The sequence below is a fragment of the Pteronotus mesoamericanus genome, unplaced genomic scaffold (assembly GCF_021234165.1).
Source record: "Pteronotus mesoamericanus isolate MK-2021 breed Mesoamerican mustached bat unplaced genomic scaffold, CSHL_Meso_final scaffold_507, whole genome shotgun sequence".
Classification (NCBI taxonomy): Eukaryota; Metazoa; Chordata; class Mammalia; order Chiroptera; family Mormoopidae; genus Pteronotus; species Pteronotus mesoamericanus.
This window is the reverse complement of record NW_026555319.1, coordinates 5,764,821-5,778,840: the sequence shown is the minus strand read 5'-3', so window position 1 is coordinate 5,778,840 and position 14,020 is coordinate 5,764,821. Positions and strand designations below refer to the sequence as shown.

The 14,020-nt window shown below is 47.3% G+C and overlaps 1 protein-coding gene across 2 annotated transcripts in view; it reads right to left on the bottom strand.

The window, feature by feature from the left end:
• Window positions 1–14,020, bottom strand: part of RPH3A (rabphilin 3A) — a 155,887-nt gene that overhangs the window by 121,121 nt on the left and 20,746 nt on the right. For both annotated transcript variants that reach the window (XM_054594072.1, XM_054594070.1), the window contains exon 2: window positions 11,498–11,574. The gene's annotated coding sequence lies outside the window, so the exon portion shown is untranslated. The remainder of the gene's footprint in view (window positions 1–11,497; window positions 11,575–14,020) is intronic.

The window sequence follows — 14,020 nt, the reverse complement described above, 5'->3', positions numbered from 1 at the left end:
CACCAGGCTGCGGGGTCTCCTGGCTGTCAGCAACACCCCGACAACATGACAACCTTCTCCCAGGCAGGGGCAGGCCTGGCACTCTCCAGGCCATCAGAGCACCTGCCTAATCTCCTGCTGCCAGAAAAAGGGCCCTTCCCCTGCACAAGTCCCTCCCACGCCTTCCGACCCCCTCCCAAGGACCCCTGTCTGATGACAGGAGCGAATGAAGTGCCATTCTTCCCGGCATCTACAGTTATCATCTGGAGGCCAGAATCCAATTTGAAAATAAAACAAAGCCACACCAAAATTACAGTTCAACCTGTCAGGTTAACCCTGCTGGGAAGAGAAGCGAGGAAGCAACGCGGTGCGAAAGCCCAAGGCAGCTGGATGAGCAGAGGCAGCCCAGAGCCCTGGCACTGAAGTGCTGATGGCTGTCGGGGGGAAACCAGAAAGGAACGCGTGGCCTAGAGGGAGCTGCGAGGCAAGCCGGTAAAAAGTGAGTCTGATGTATAAACATTCCGTTGACATCTGTGCCAGCCTACGACCTGTCTGCCCTCAGAGCCATCCTTCCCCATGCACAGTGCCACACAAACTACATCTCCCAGAGTCCCTTGCAGACTAGATTCAGGTAGGTTCAACCAATGAGAGGCCCTGGGAGAGATCAGAGGGCGAGAAGAAAGGAAACGCCCGGGTATTTCTCCCTTTATCTCCACCCGAAGCAGCTTCTCCAGAAGGAGGTGCAGCTCCTCTGTGGCTTCGGCACTGGCTGGACTGGCCTGCCTGGCTCCAGCATCCACGGGTCCCAGGCTCTGTGCATTACCCGCTCTTTCTCCATCCCTCCAGTCGAAAGGTGACAGCAGCCTCCGGCCATCGCTGATCTCTGATCCCCTCACCACCACCTGTTCAATCGACTCCTGCACTGAATTCTCTCTTTCACAAACTCTGTGTCTTTGCCATTTTCTTAATAGAACCTTGACTGATACAACCATCAGTACTGACTAACACAACAATAAAAGATTTTCAGGAATGCCATTTTGCAGAGAAAGCAATGAATATCTGTGCCAATAATTCAACCCTACAGACATATGCAGAACTTAAAATCAAGGCCTCCTAGAAGTGAAGGATTTTTTTTTTTTAAATCTTTTCAACCACACGTTTCCCCCCTTTGGAGTAACAAAGTGGAAATGAAAAGAATGGGCTTTCATATCAAGTCAACCTGGGTTTGAACCCCCAACTCTGCCTTTACCACCTGATGCACCTTGAATGGGTCATTTAAGCCTGTTCAGACTCAGTTTTCTCACCTGTAAGATGGGAAAATAATACCTATATTTTATACAGTTGCCTTGAAAATTTACAGAGAGCACAGTTCCTGCCATGGTGTTAATTTATGTAAATGCTGGTTCTCTCCACCTGTTCGCGGTTCCCTTTCTCACCGCAAACCTATCCTGGGGTTGACAAGTCTGCCTCTGATGTTTGCTCTAACATTTTGGTCCTTTCTGAATCTTCGAGAGACATGAAAGGAGGCCCACAGCCCCTCAATAATACTGTGGTGCCTCTTGAGAAAATTCTAGAGATAAGTCACCAAAAAAAAAGTATGTCCTTTAACAGAGAAGTAGCAAGTTCTGGTGTCAAATAATACAACTTGTGACACATGACACCTGCCCAGAGCAAGTTCAGCTTTGACAGAGATGAAAGTAAGAGGGACTCAACCACGGCTCTGCAACTGCCATCCCTTTGGAGCAGGGAAGAGACTGCTCCTCTTGTACAGGTTTGGAGGCTGCCCTGTAGGACCTTACGGCTCAGACCTCTTTGGTCTGCGGTTGCTGTGACAGGACAGAAAAGGCAGCCCTGACATTCTCTTGTGATGTTTAAAATAAATCAAGGAAGTGAAGCCGCTGGGCAACAATGTCCTTTGCGTATTCCGCGCCACCCCCCCCCCATAAACCCCTGCTCATAACTTTCTATTGCCCACCAGACAAACGATGGTTCTGCTGCTCTGTCCCTCTTTTACAGGAGCCTCCCAAGCAAAAACTCGAACAGCTGATCCTCAGGAGTGTGGGATGAAAGCTCTTATCCTGATAGTTTGATGGATTCCTGAGCAGAGTCAGAGAGAGCAAATCTATATATAGCCCCTACCTCCAGCTACTCACGGGGAGGTCGTCTGGGGGCGGGGGGGGGGGTTGGGATAACACAGGCAACTTGAAACAGTCCCTTGCTCAGCTGTGTCAAAGGTCCCATCAGGCAGAAACAAAACCACAGGGTGGCAAAGCCCAAAATGCCACCATTCAGAGCCAATGCAGAGCCAACAAAAGAGATCTCCCGCTTTATCAGACACCTACATGAGCCATGTGATGCGCACATGAACAGAATTCACTGAATGGGCAAGAAGCAAACAGCAACACGAGGAGGGGGTGACACATGGCGATAAAAGGCCGCAGCTCAGATCCCAGCGACGACTCTTGTCCACGACTCGGACTCCGTTGTTAGCGGCCGCCTGCCTCTCTTGAGTGTCTGAGCTTTGGTGCTTCTCAACTGCTCTATTAAAATGATAATACTCCCGACAACACTAATAAGCCGTCGCCCTCCTCCGTCCCAGCATTACTGGGAAGATCAAATGAGAGAACAAAGAGGAAAGAGGTAATAATAATTGTTCCAATGTATTGTCTTAGATCGGTCCCTCCGGAAGCTGACGCTAAGGCGAAGACGTGACTGTAGTGGTCTGTCAGGGAGGGGACGCTGCAGGAGACGGAAGGTGAGACAGAGAGATAAGCTGTGGGCCCCCAGTTAACTCCTGTTGGGCAACTCCGGGACACGGGAAGGGACACACACCTCAAAGAAATCCTAACCAAGGGGTAAGGAAGCTGGGTACTTGCTCACTAACTGTCTGTGATGGCTGAGGGCTGATGGGGGGTGGGGAGGGGTACTGACTCCATCACGCCCCTGGCTGGGCAGATGCAAAGGCACCTGTGGGACCTCCGGCAGCCAGTGCAGAGAGTGCACCCACGTGGGACCCTAAAAATTGGGGAACAATTGGAGACTACATCTCCAGACTTTTATAGAGAACAAAATGAACATTTAGTTCATTTTAGGGCTCTTCATTCCAGCAGCCAAATCTGCATCCAAACCAATATGAAGGGAGTAGGAATTGGCCCCTGCCGATTGCTTCTATGTTCACTTTTCAAAATCAGACACAACCACCCACCACCTTTTTAATCTGCTAATCATGAAAATAAATGACTCATGTCTGGTGTCTCAGAAATCAGAACAGAGCCTGCAAGCCCAGATTATCTTTTAACAACCGAACCGGGACATCTTCCACGTGGTTGATTAATTGCATTCATGGTTTCAGTTCATGCCTTCCCAGTGTTCAGGTATTTGCTACGTGACTTCGCAGCTCCTCCCATCAAGGGGTGGGGTCTGCTACCCCAGCCCTTAATTCCAGATGGGCCTTTTGACTTGTCTAGGCCAAGAGAATACAGAGGAGGTAATGGTGGGCCAATCTCAAGCCTATGCCTCAGAAGATTGTGTGTGCTTCTGTTCTCTCTTTGGACCTGTCACCCTGAAAATCAGGTTGGAATAGAGGGTTAGACACTAGGTAAAGCAGATATAATTCATGCCAGCCAAGGCCATCCTAAATCACCTACCCCCCAGCTGATGGCAGGCAGGTGAGAACCAGCCACGATCAGCTGAGCCCAGACCAGAAGAACCATCTGAGTCCAGTTTACATTGCCAGCCCACAAAATCATAAGCTAAATCAAGGCTGGTTGTCTTAAGCCACTAAGTTTCTTATTCTATGTGCTGTTCAAGAGCTCAGATGCAAAGAGCTGGAATCTTCTGGGACCTGCAGGTGGGTTAGTAAACAGATATCACCTCTTGAGAAGGATCTTGGCAATAGCTATCCCTATTGAATATGCACACACCCTTTAGTCCAGCAAGCCCATTTCTGGAAACAGATCCCAAGGACACCGTTTTGCATGTACTGAAAGATATTTATCAAAGGTGAACACTATAGCATTGTTTATAATTTTTTAAAATATTGAAAACAATCCAAATAGCCATCAATTGAAGACTGGTTAAGTAAATTATGCTATAGCCATATAATAGAATACTATGCAACCATGAAAAAGAATGAAGTAGAGGCCCTGGCTGGGTAGCTCAGTTGGTTGGAGCATCATCCCCACATACCAAGGTTGCAGGTTCAATTCCTGGTCAGGGCACATATAAGAAACAGCCAATGAATGCATTCGTAAGTGGAACAACAAATCAATGTTTCTTTTCTGTTCTCTCTCTACCCCCTCCACTTCCTCTCACTAAAAAAAACTAAAAACTTAAAAAAATTTTAATGAGGTAGGCCCTTATGTATTGACATAGAAAACTTGATACATTAGGGAAGAAAACAAGTAGCAGGACAATATGCTTAATGTGATCTCTTTTATATAAATTATGATGTTGAGAATGTGTGTATATATTGTAGAAAGATATGTTCATAGGAAATTTTTAAAATCTGGAAGCACATCAAGAGAACTCTCAATACTGATTGGTTTTGTAGAGTTTAAGGGGGTTGGGGGAACGAGGCTCTTTCACTATTTTACTCTTTTTCTTTGTGATTTGGATTTACTTTTTTTAAGTGGGTATTATCTTTGTAATTGAACAATTAATCTCAGGGAACCTTTTAAGCATGAGTGGCCGTGGGGAGCTGGTGGCAATGCAGGTATTAGGCTTTTGGCCAACAGATCTCTGGCCACAAGCCAGCTTTGCGCTTAACCACCATTTGCAGGGCCACGGCCGGTGCGCACAGCCTCTTGTGCGAGTTAAGAAAAGGAGCCCACTTTCTAGCTCCGTCCAGGCGGTCAGTGGAGTGAGCAGGAATTCCAGCCCCCACTCACCTCTCGCCCTGGGGCAGTCGGCACCTGTGCGACCACCCGCGGCAACCGTGCTCATCAGCGACAGGCTGCCGTCTCTGGTGGATCGCAATGGGGCAGGGAGGTGGAAATAGAAGAAAAAGAAAGTGCTATTTATTTTTCATCGCTTGTGGAGCTACTGGGAAGACACATGTCTGCATATAAATCTCTGCTCATTTGCTGCTCCGAACCCAAGAGAATAAAAGCTGGGAGGGCGGCGGGGTGAAGTGAGGGCAGCGCCGAGGATGCCGCACTGCTAACGCACCCTCTGCCCGAGTGCGCCAGCAGTAAAAAGTGAACCAGTGGGAAGCTCAGTTTGCAGAACAGTCAGGTTTGAGGGTGGCTGACTTTTCCAAAAGCATCACTGGTGCTTTTCCAAAGCACCCTGAGAGTTCTCTACAGAAGATTATCTACCTGTTAAAGAAAGGTCTCTTTTTATTTATGCATCCCACAAACACTGTGTGGGCCACCTATGTGTCAGGCACTGTGCAGGTGATGAACGATAAGTAAGACAAATATGGCCACTGCCATCGTGGTTTGGTACGTGCGCTGAGATACTAACTAAATAGGCACACAAATACATAATTACAACATGTGACGGGGCTATGAAAGGAGCCATGGAAGTGAATAATGGGGTAATGATCTTGTCTGGGTGAGTCAAGGAAGGCTTCCTGGAGGAAGGGACACTTGAGCTGACATCAGAAGAATAGGTAGGGTTTAACTAGGTAAAAGGAAGAGGGGAGAACTTGCCATTATTCATTCAACATTTTTTTAGTTCCTACTCAGGCCAAGCACTGTTCCAATAAGAAACAAGGGATAAGATGATGCAGGAGACTCTCCCTTGAAAAGTTGCCTCAGGGTGGCTATACCCGCTGACCTCGGCAATCCTCCAAGGTGGCCTGACCCCCACGGCTCCCTCCTGCTGGGTTCCAGGACCCTCACTCTCCTTTCGTCCATCTCAGCCCAGGAAGGGAAATAGCTTTTAGCCCTGGGGTCCTGCACTTTCCCTGGAGTTCCCTTCATTCACATTTTCTGATCAGCCCCTTGAGAAATAACTCCTTAAATTCTGATTTGAATATGCTCTGTTTCTGCCTGGGACCCTGACTGATACAGGAGGAAATCGCAAATGACGCCTGAATTTGATGCCTGAACAAAATAGGTCAAGGGTGGTACCATCTACAGTGATGAGGACTTGGAGAAGGGAGGGTTCAGGGTTGAAAGAGAACCAAAAGCTATTTTGACATATTATTTGAGCTTCCTAATAGACAACCAAGCGAAGATGTAGACTTATACACAATTCCTAGGTCTATAGACAACTCTGTATTGCAGGGTAGAGGTTGGAGCTAGAGATTCATATCTGGAAGTTGCATGTGACCACCTAGAAAGAAAAAATAAGGAAGGAGAGCAGAAAGAGCACATGCAAGGGCCCTGTGGCAGAGGGAGTGAGGTGCTGTACTTTCAAGGAACTTGGAAAAAGCCCCTGTGCCTGGGGCAGAGAATGAGAGAGCAGCTTGGGATAAAGCTACGGAGGCCCATGGAAAACTCCGGGCCTTCGTCTGAAGAACCTTGGAAAGCACTGAAAGGTTTCACTTTAAGGTGGACAGAATCCGAGCAGCATTTCTAAATTGCTGGTGCCAGTCAAGGTGTGGAGAATGGATTAGCGCTAAGTCCCTGCTGACTGCAGATGCACTACAAATGAAGATAAAGCCCATCTGAACAGGTAACAACACCACTAAGATTTGGGCTCCAGAAATGTGGTTTTATACAGCTTCTCAGGGCCTGTGCTTCGGGCAACGTAGATGTGCTGGATGTGGGAAGCCGCGCTAAAAACATCGAGGCACGGAGACCCCACCTCCTCCCCTCCCCCATTTACCTTCCAGAGCCCACCCTGTGGACACAACTGTTCGATTTTTCACACCCTCAAACTGCCTGGCTGAATGGTAGCAATAAAACACACGAGATTCCAGGTGAGCCTCACACCAGCTGGAGGTATCAGAGCTGGGAGGCGCAAGCTGGCTCCTGCAGCAGGAAAATTGATGGCACTAAGAGCCATAAAAACTGGCCAGGGTAGAAAATTCAGAATACGGTCACCAATCTAGTGGAGGAAACAGAACCCTAAAAGGCTTTTTCAGACGTACCCTCCCCCACTTCCCCTGAGCCATTAAAATGCCCCTGGCAGCACACAGCAGAGAAAAAAAGACACAAGCTATTAAGCTCCATTTCTCTCTAAAGCAGCAGCACGATAATTTCCCACCGGTGACCTACATTGTGACTGAAGCCATGGCTGAATCTGCAGAGCCTGACTCCCCGGCTCAGGTAAACGCAAGAAACCGGACTCGGCTGACATGTCAGTGCTTGCTTGGAGCGAGCAGCAAGGCGGCTGGTCAGCTAGTCTTGAACCTGATGCTTTTGACGCTAAATGCACTTAGACTCCCCTGACCGGGACGTGGCTTTGTGCCTTTGTAGTTACTGGGCTCCCCACACAGGCCACATGTGGCTCAGGAAGGCTTTGCAGCCGAAAAGCAGCTTCCAGGGAATCTGACAGTTTTAAAATCAGAGTTTATAAAAACAACTCAGGGTGATCATTTGCATTACAAGATGATGCCTTTTCTTTTTCAAATGGATTCACAACTGGGTTCCAATAAATATGTGTAATCTCCTTATGCAATGAAGTTTTTGTTTATAGATCATAAACTCAGAGAATAAAAGAAATATGAAGACTACTAACAGACGAAATCAAACAAACATTCCAATTCAAATAATAATAACTAACACTTATAGAATATCTAGCCTTATGCCAGATGGGCATTGTTTAAAGTTCTTTATAGTTACTCATTTATTCTCCACAACATTTAATCTCTGAGACAGGGGCAAATACTGTCCTCATTTGACAGATGAGGAAGCTGGGGCACAAGGAGGCTATTTGCCCACTTCTAAGAAGTGTAACAACCAGGATTCAAACGTAGAGGGTTTGAGTCCTGTGAGTCGGTGGGCAAATACGGCCTTTCTGACGCATGAGGTTCAAGGAACCATGTAGAATGCCTCACAATGTCCCTTCGATGGACATTCTGGGGTATTTACCACTGGCTCTTGTCCCCCACTGCCTGAAGGTTGCTGCTCCTGAGAGTGTTAACTTCCCAGCCCTTCCAGCCTGTGCCTGGGCTCAGTGCCCTTCTGGGCTACGGAAAAGAGAGAGAAGGCAGAAGAGCACGGGGAAGCCGCAGCACATGCTGAAGCCGCTGGGCGCCGTGCGCCGTGGAGCTGTCCGCCGCCGCGGTGCTGAAATCTCATCAGCAGAGGGGCTCTGGTACAGATCACAAAGTTCATCTCCTGGAGAGACTGGTGGGCGACCTGTCCTGCTGCCATCAACCCAAACCTGAAGGCAGCCCTTCGCTGCTGCAGGTTTCCTTCTGAACAAGGCGCCAGCTCATGGCAGAACCCCTCCAGGCCTCTCATGAGCTACACAAAGGAGGGGCTTTTCCAGCTCCCCCACCCAGGAGGCATGGCCTCACATCCCACCTGCCTGGGGGGCTACGCGTATGCTTTACTGGCTTCCCCGTGTCCAGTCCGGCCCATTCTCTCACCTTCCACCAAAGGCTCCCTTCTGGAAAGAGAACACTGTTAGCAAACTCTTGCTTACATCACCCGAGGAGATCCCCACTGCCTCCGTGACAGGACCTGAACTTCTTGCCATGGCTTACTCTGTCCTCCCTTCATCCTTTCCTGGTCTGACCTCTGCCCTTTCTGCCTCCAACCTCATTCCCTCACAACTTCTCCCTATGTACCGTATGCTTATATGCTTAAACCACTCAACCCCCCAGCACTTCCCTTAGGCTCCCTGTGTTTGCACATGCTGGACCCTCTCCCTGGGATATTTGGACCTCTCTACATATACACTCCAAGATTCAGCCCAAGAATTATTCTGTTTGGGAACTGCTGCCTTTAGCTTCTCAGAACACGCCCCACACACTTCTCTCCCCACCCCACTCCCAACCACGGGATCAGCCTTTGCTCTGGCCCCAGTGATCAGTCAGCCTTCTGAATGAAATAAATTTGAGTTATGTAAGCCAAGCTAGCAATCAGAGGCCTGCCTCAGGGCTTTCTGTTTGAACTAACGAGGAAGACAACCTGCTCCTCTGGGTTCATGAGGCTAGAAAGGCGTGACTCTGTGGCTGCTGGAAACCATGTACATGGCTAAACACATGGCAAAGTGAGCCTGTATTACAGGGCTACGAGTCCTATACACTGGCGGATGTATTAGTCTGCAATCTTTTGGTTTCAAGTGACAGAAATGCAAATCAAACTATTTAAGCAAATAAATCGGGATTTATGGGCTCACGTTATTGGGGAATCTAGGAGTGTATGTTCAGCTCAGCTCAAGCATGGCTGAATCCAAAAGCTTAACCGATAACCAATCTCTCTCTCCTCCTCCTCCTCCCAGTTGCTTAACACCACGTCCTGCCCAGCTTCACCCTGCACCATGGCCTCTGCCAGCCTCATGCGCTCCTTCTCCTGGTTTAGCGACCCAGGGAAAAGCATACTTCTCACTTTCATCATCAGTGCATCAGCCCCAGAGAAGTCTCTTATGGGCCCAGCCTGGTTATGTGCCCGCCCCGCAGCTGGGGGTTCAGGATGGACGGGCCAACATGAGTCACAACCCTCAGGACCACAGAGCAGGAGCTGGCAAACTACAGCCCATGGGTCCAATCTGCTCTGCCACCTGTTTTTGTAAATGAAGTTTCATTAAAGTCAAGTCACACCCATTCATCTGCATATTGTCTACGTTGCTTTCATGCTACAGTGGCAGAATTCAGTAGTTGTGAGAGCGGCCTGTAAAGCCTAAAATAATTACTAGCTGGCCCTTTGAGAAACGTTTGCTGTCCCCTGCCATACACAATGGGAGAGGAGTGAGTTCCCTGCTTGTTTACAGCAACACTCAGCATGTCTTATTGGCTGTGTAACCTTAACTATATCACAACCTCTCTGAGCTCTGGGTTCTTTATATGTAAGAGAGAAATAACAATACTTTCTTCACAGGATGAATGAATAAATGGATGGATGGATGCACACACGCACACATACACCAAGAATCTCATACTGAAACTTCTTTGTCCAGCCTTGCATTCCTACAGAGTTAGATTTAATTGGGAAATGGTTAATCTAGAATGAGTTAAATGGGAGACACACCAGGGAAAAGCTCCTCTACAATAAATGAAGACCTTTACAGAGTCACACACATGGTAAGCACTCAGCATATGGTTGACCAGAAAAAACAAAATCAACGAAAACCCAAAGAGAGCAGCACTGCCCCACTGAATGAGAACTGAGTAACTTTGTACAAAGCTCCAGAACGACTTTCAGCATTTCAGCCTCCTTCCTCCCTGCTGAGATCCTGATGCAATTATGTCTCAATCAGAAGAAAGTGATTTTGTTCCTATTGTGCAGAGAGAAGAGGATGGCCCCGGCTCTGATGTGCAAACACCTCATGATGTTCAGGTACAATGGCAGGTGACTGCTGGCCCAGAATGCACTGGGTTGCTTATTGGGGGAGGGGGTGAGGAGGAAGGGGGTTTATTCAAAGTTGCTATGAAAATAAAGTGTTTTCCTTTTAGTCAGAAGAAGGAAGAAGTGCTTCCAGAATAACTCTCCCTTAATTGCTCACAGAAGCTAAACCACCCACTGTTAACAGAACATTTTGAAGACTGAAGAGGAGACAAAACTTTAAATGCCACATCTGCTTCCTGTCAAGAGCTGCTTACTCTTTCCAGGACTCAGCTGCCTCATCTGCAAACTGGGAAGACAACTCTTCACTTCCCTGATGATCTCTTCTAGGGACGTAAACCAAACTGTATCTCTAATGACTATTTCCCACTTTTGAGTAAAAACCACTATTTTCTGACACCTAAAGAGTCCTGGGTGCACCTTTATCAAGCATTTACTGTGGGCCCAGTGCTCTGCTGGGTGCTCTCCACACGTCACCCTTAGAGAGATGCTCTGTCCACCCAAGGCCATCCGTCTGACATGAACCCCCACACTCCTAACCCTTTTACGCTAGAGGAAACTGAGACACCAGAGACCGAAGTGAGACAACCAATTGTCAAATGATTCAGCAGGGGATAAATACTTGGTACTATACTCTCAACTTTTCTGCAAGTTTAGGATTATTTGAAATTTTTTTCTAAATCTATAGCAATAATTATCTATCTACTACATGAGGAATGGGGGCTAAAAAGTGTCTGGCAAGAAGTAAGTTCTCAAGCAATATTAGCTGTTATCGTTAGCAGCCTCCTCTTCTTCCTCCTTCAAACCCAAGCAGACAGACCAAGAGGCACCAGAGGTGAAGGTCAGTTCATCTAACCACCTGGGCACCAGCCCAACAGCAACCATCATCTATCAACGAACTGATCTGCCTCAGTACATCACTTAGCAGCCATTCCTACACATGCAGCAAAACATTTGTTTTCTTTAGAGTGTTTTTACTGACATGTCACACAATCCATCAGCAAATCCTATTGGCTCTGCCTCCAACACATCCCCGGGATCCAAGCCCGCCTCACCGGCCCCAGCTGACACCCAGAACGCGCCCTTGTCTTCCCTCGCCTGGGTCACTGTACCTGGCTCCCAAAGGCTCTCCCTGCCTTTACCCGGGTCCCCCACGTAGTCTTCTCTCCACACAGCCCGCAGCGTGATCCTGGTTAGAAAAGAGGGAGAGGAGGGCAAGGGAAAGAAAATCAGATCCCATTACTCCTCTGGTCAAATTTTTCCAGAAATGCCCTACTTTGCTCAAAAGGGAAGCCAGTGACTTCACAGGGCTCTTCACGGCCCCACTCAGTGCGGCCTGTGACCTCGCTCGCCCTGCCCCCGCCACACCGCTCCCCATGGGGCGCCCACGGGGCGTCCCGTGCTAGAAGCTTTCACCTTTACTACAACGACTCAGCCAGGTACATGTTTTTTCTTCCCATTTTACAGGTGAGGACACCGAGGCTCAAGTTGCTTAAGGGCATTACCTGAGAGTTTGTAGCTAAGAACTGGTGGACCAGGATTTGGACCTGAATCTGTCCTACCATGAGGCCTGTGATTATTTCTCTATTCCACACTTTCTTCACAAAACTATTTTTTAAAATAAAATTAACTCCTTCGAAATATTTCTTAAGCAGAACACTTATTCTCCGGTAAATGTAAACTACTCACAGGATTATTGTTGCCAGAATATATCAGCATATGTGATATATCAAAGCTTGTGCCGTGCGACACTGACTCTTGGTGAAGTTATCAAGGTACTGAATTAATCCTGAGGATAATAAATTTTCCTTATTGTTCAAGCCCACTGAATCAGGATTTTCTGTCGTAATAAAAGTATCCTGATCAATACAAACAGCCACCTTTCATTGGGCGTTTGTTTTGTACGCACAGCATGTAGCACCATAACTTTGCCACTGGGCTAAGTACTGGACATTCGTTATCAAATGTAATCCTCACAGCAGCCTGAGAGGCAGGTATTGGTATTAACTTCATTTTATAGAGAGAGGACTGAAGCTCAGAGACAATATGGTAATTGTCCAGAGACCCCCTCCCCCGCAACTGATGGCAGAGCAGGGATTTGAACCTGGGGTGGAAGCTCTGTATATCACCCGTCTTCTACAAAACTGCCCCCTCAACTACCCACAAGCTGTCTGCTTCCATCACCCTTCATTCAAAACCCCATTCATATTTACAAATTGATTCAGAGAACAGCTGTTGCAGCGATGAACTATGAATCAGATCTACTGGAAGCGGTTGCAATCTTCGAACAATTCCATGAAGATACTTAAGAGCCACCCTATGAAATCCAAACCAGATGTGACTTACCGCCAAGGATAGCAACTCAAGCTCCAGCTGGAGGGGAAATCTGCAGAGGAGAGCTTTGAAATAATCTCTCCTTTGAAACACCCTACACCTGCCTCCCCAAAAGCCAGATTCCAATTTAGTTCAGGCGCTGCCTGGAGAATTTTTATTTTTATTGCGATAATCTTAAAACCCAGTTCAAGAGCTTTGCTTGAGTGATTAAAGCACACCTTTCAGAAAACAGCAAGGCTTCCTGCCAATAAAACTGAGCAGAGCTATAAAGCGCCTGGGTGATCTACATCCAGAGAATCTAGAAAAAGCCAGAGAGATAAGAACATCACTTGACAAAACCAAAGAAACCAGCAGGCATTTAAAGAAACCTAGTCTACTAACTTCAAATGAAGCAGAAACCCATACATACTAATATTGGACAATACGACCCTCTGTTGTGGGATCAAAAGAATGAAAACAACAAATAAGCAAAACGGAACTAGGGACATGGAAATAAAGAACAAACTGACAGTAACCAAAAGGGTGGGGGAAAGGGGATATGGGGGAAAGAAGGGTCAAGTCAAGGAACAGGTATAAAGGACCCATGGACACGGACAACGGAGTGGGGGTTGACAGCAGGGGGCAGGGCGGGGCGTGGACAGGGCAGGGGAGAGCAATGGGAGAAAAGCTGGGACAACTGTAATTGAACAACAATAAAAAATGGGTAGCATTAAACTTAATAATGACTTGTGGTTTGATCTAATAAACTTTCATTTCAAACTCTAGACCTCATAGGCTTTATTTCTGCAACACAAGGTTACTTCAAGTTCGACTTATCAAAATTCTTTGGGTTAGTCCTGAACAAAACCCAACTTAGAAGTTTTATTTTTGTTTTGTTTTGTTTTTTAAATAAGAATTTTTGTTTCAGGGAAATGAAACCACCAGGTACAGCTTCAGGTACAGCTGGATCCACGCCCTCAAATGCTATAATGAAGGCTTGGGCTCTCCCCAGGGCATGATTCTGCATTTCTCTGTATCGAATGAAGGAAGCCAAACTTTTACCACATCTGAAGCCGCACAAGAGCCTGCTTATTTCTCTCCTAAATATATAGTCACTGATTGCCACAATCTCTAGCATTTCTCTGAGGCAAAAAGCTCAACCTCCACATTCAACCACATCTAACACCCCTGTCTGAGCCAGCTGACTTACAGCAGGCTGTTGCAAGCAATGACTAGAATCCTGAGATACGCTCACCAGAGGAAAGTAGGCAAGCAAGCTGTGATTTTATTGTGTGGCTTTGAACATAATAGAGCCAAGATGC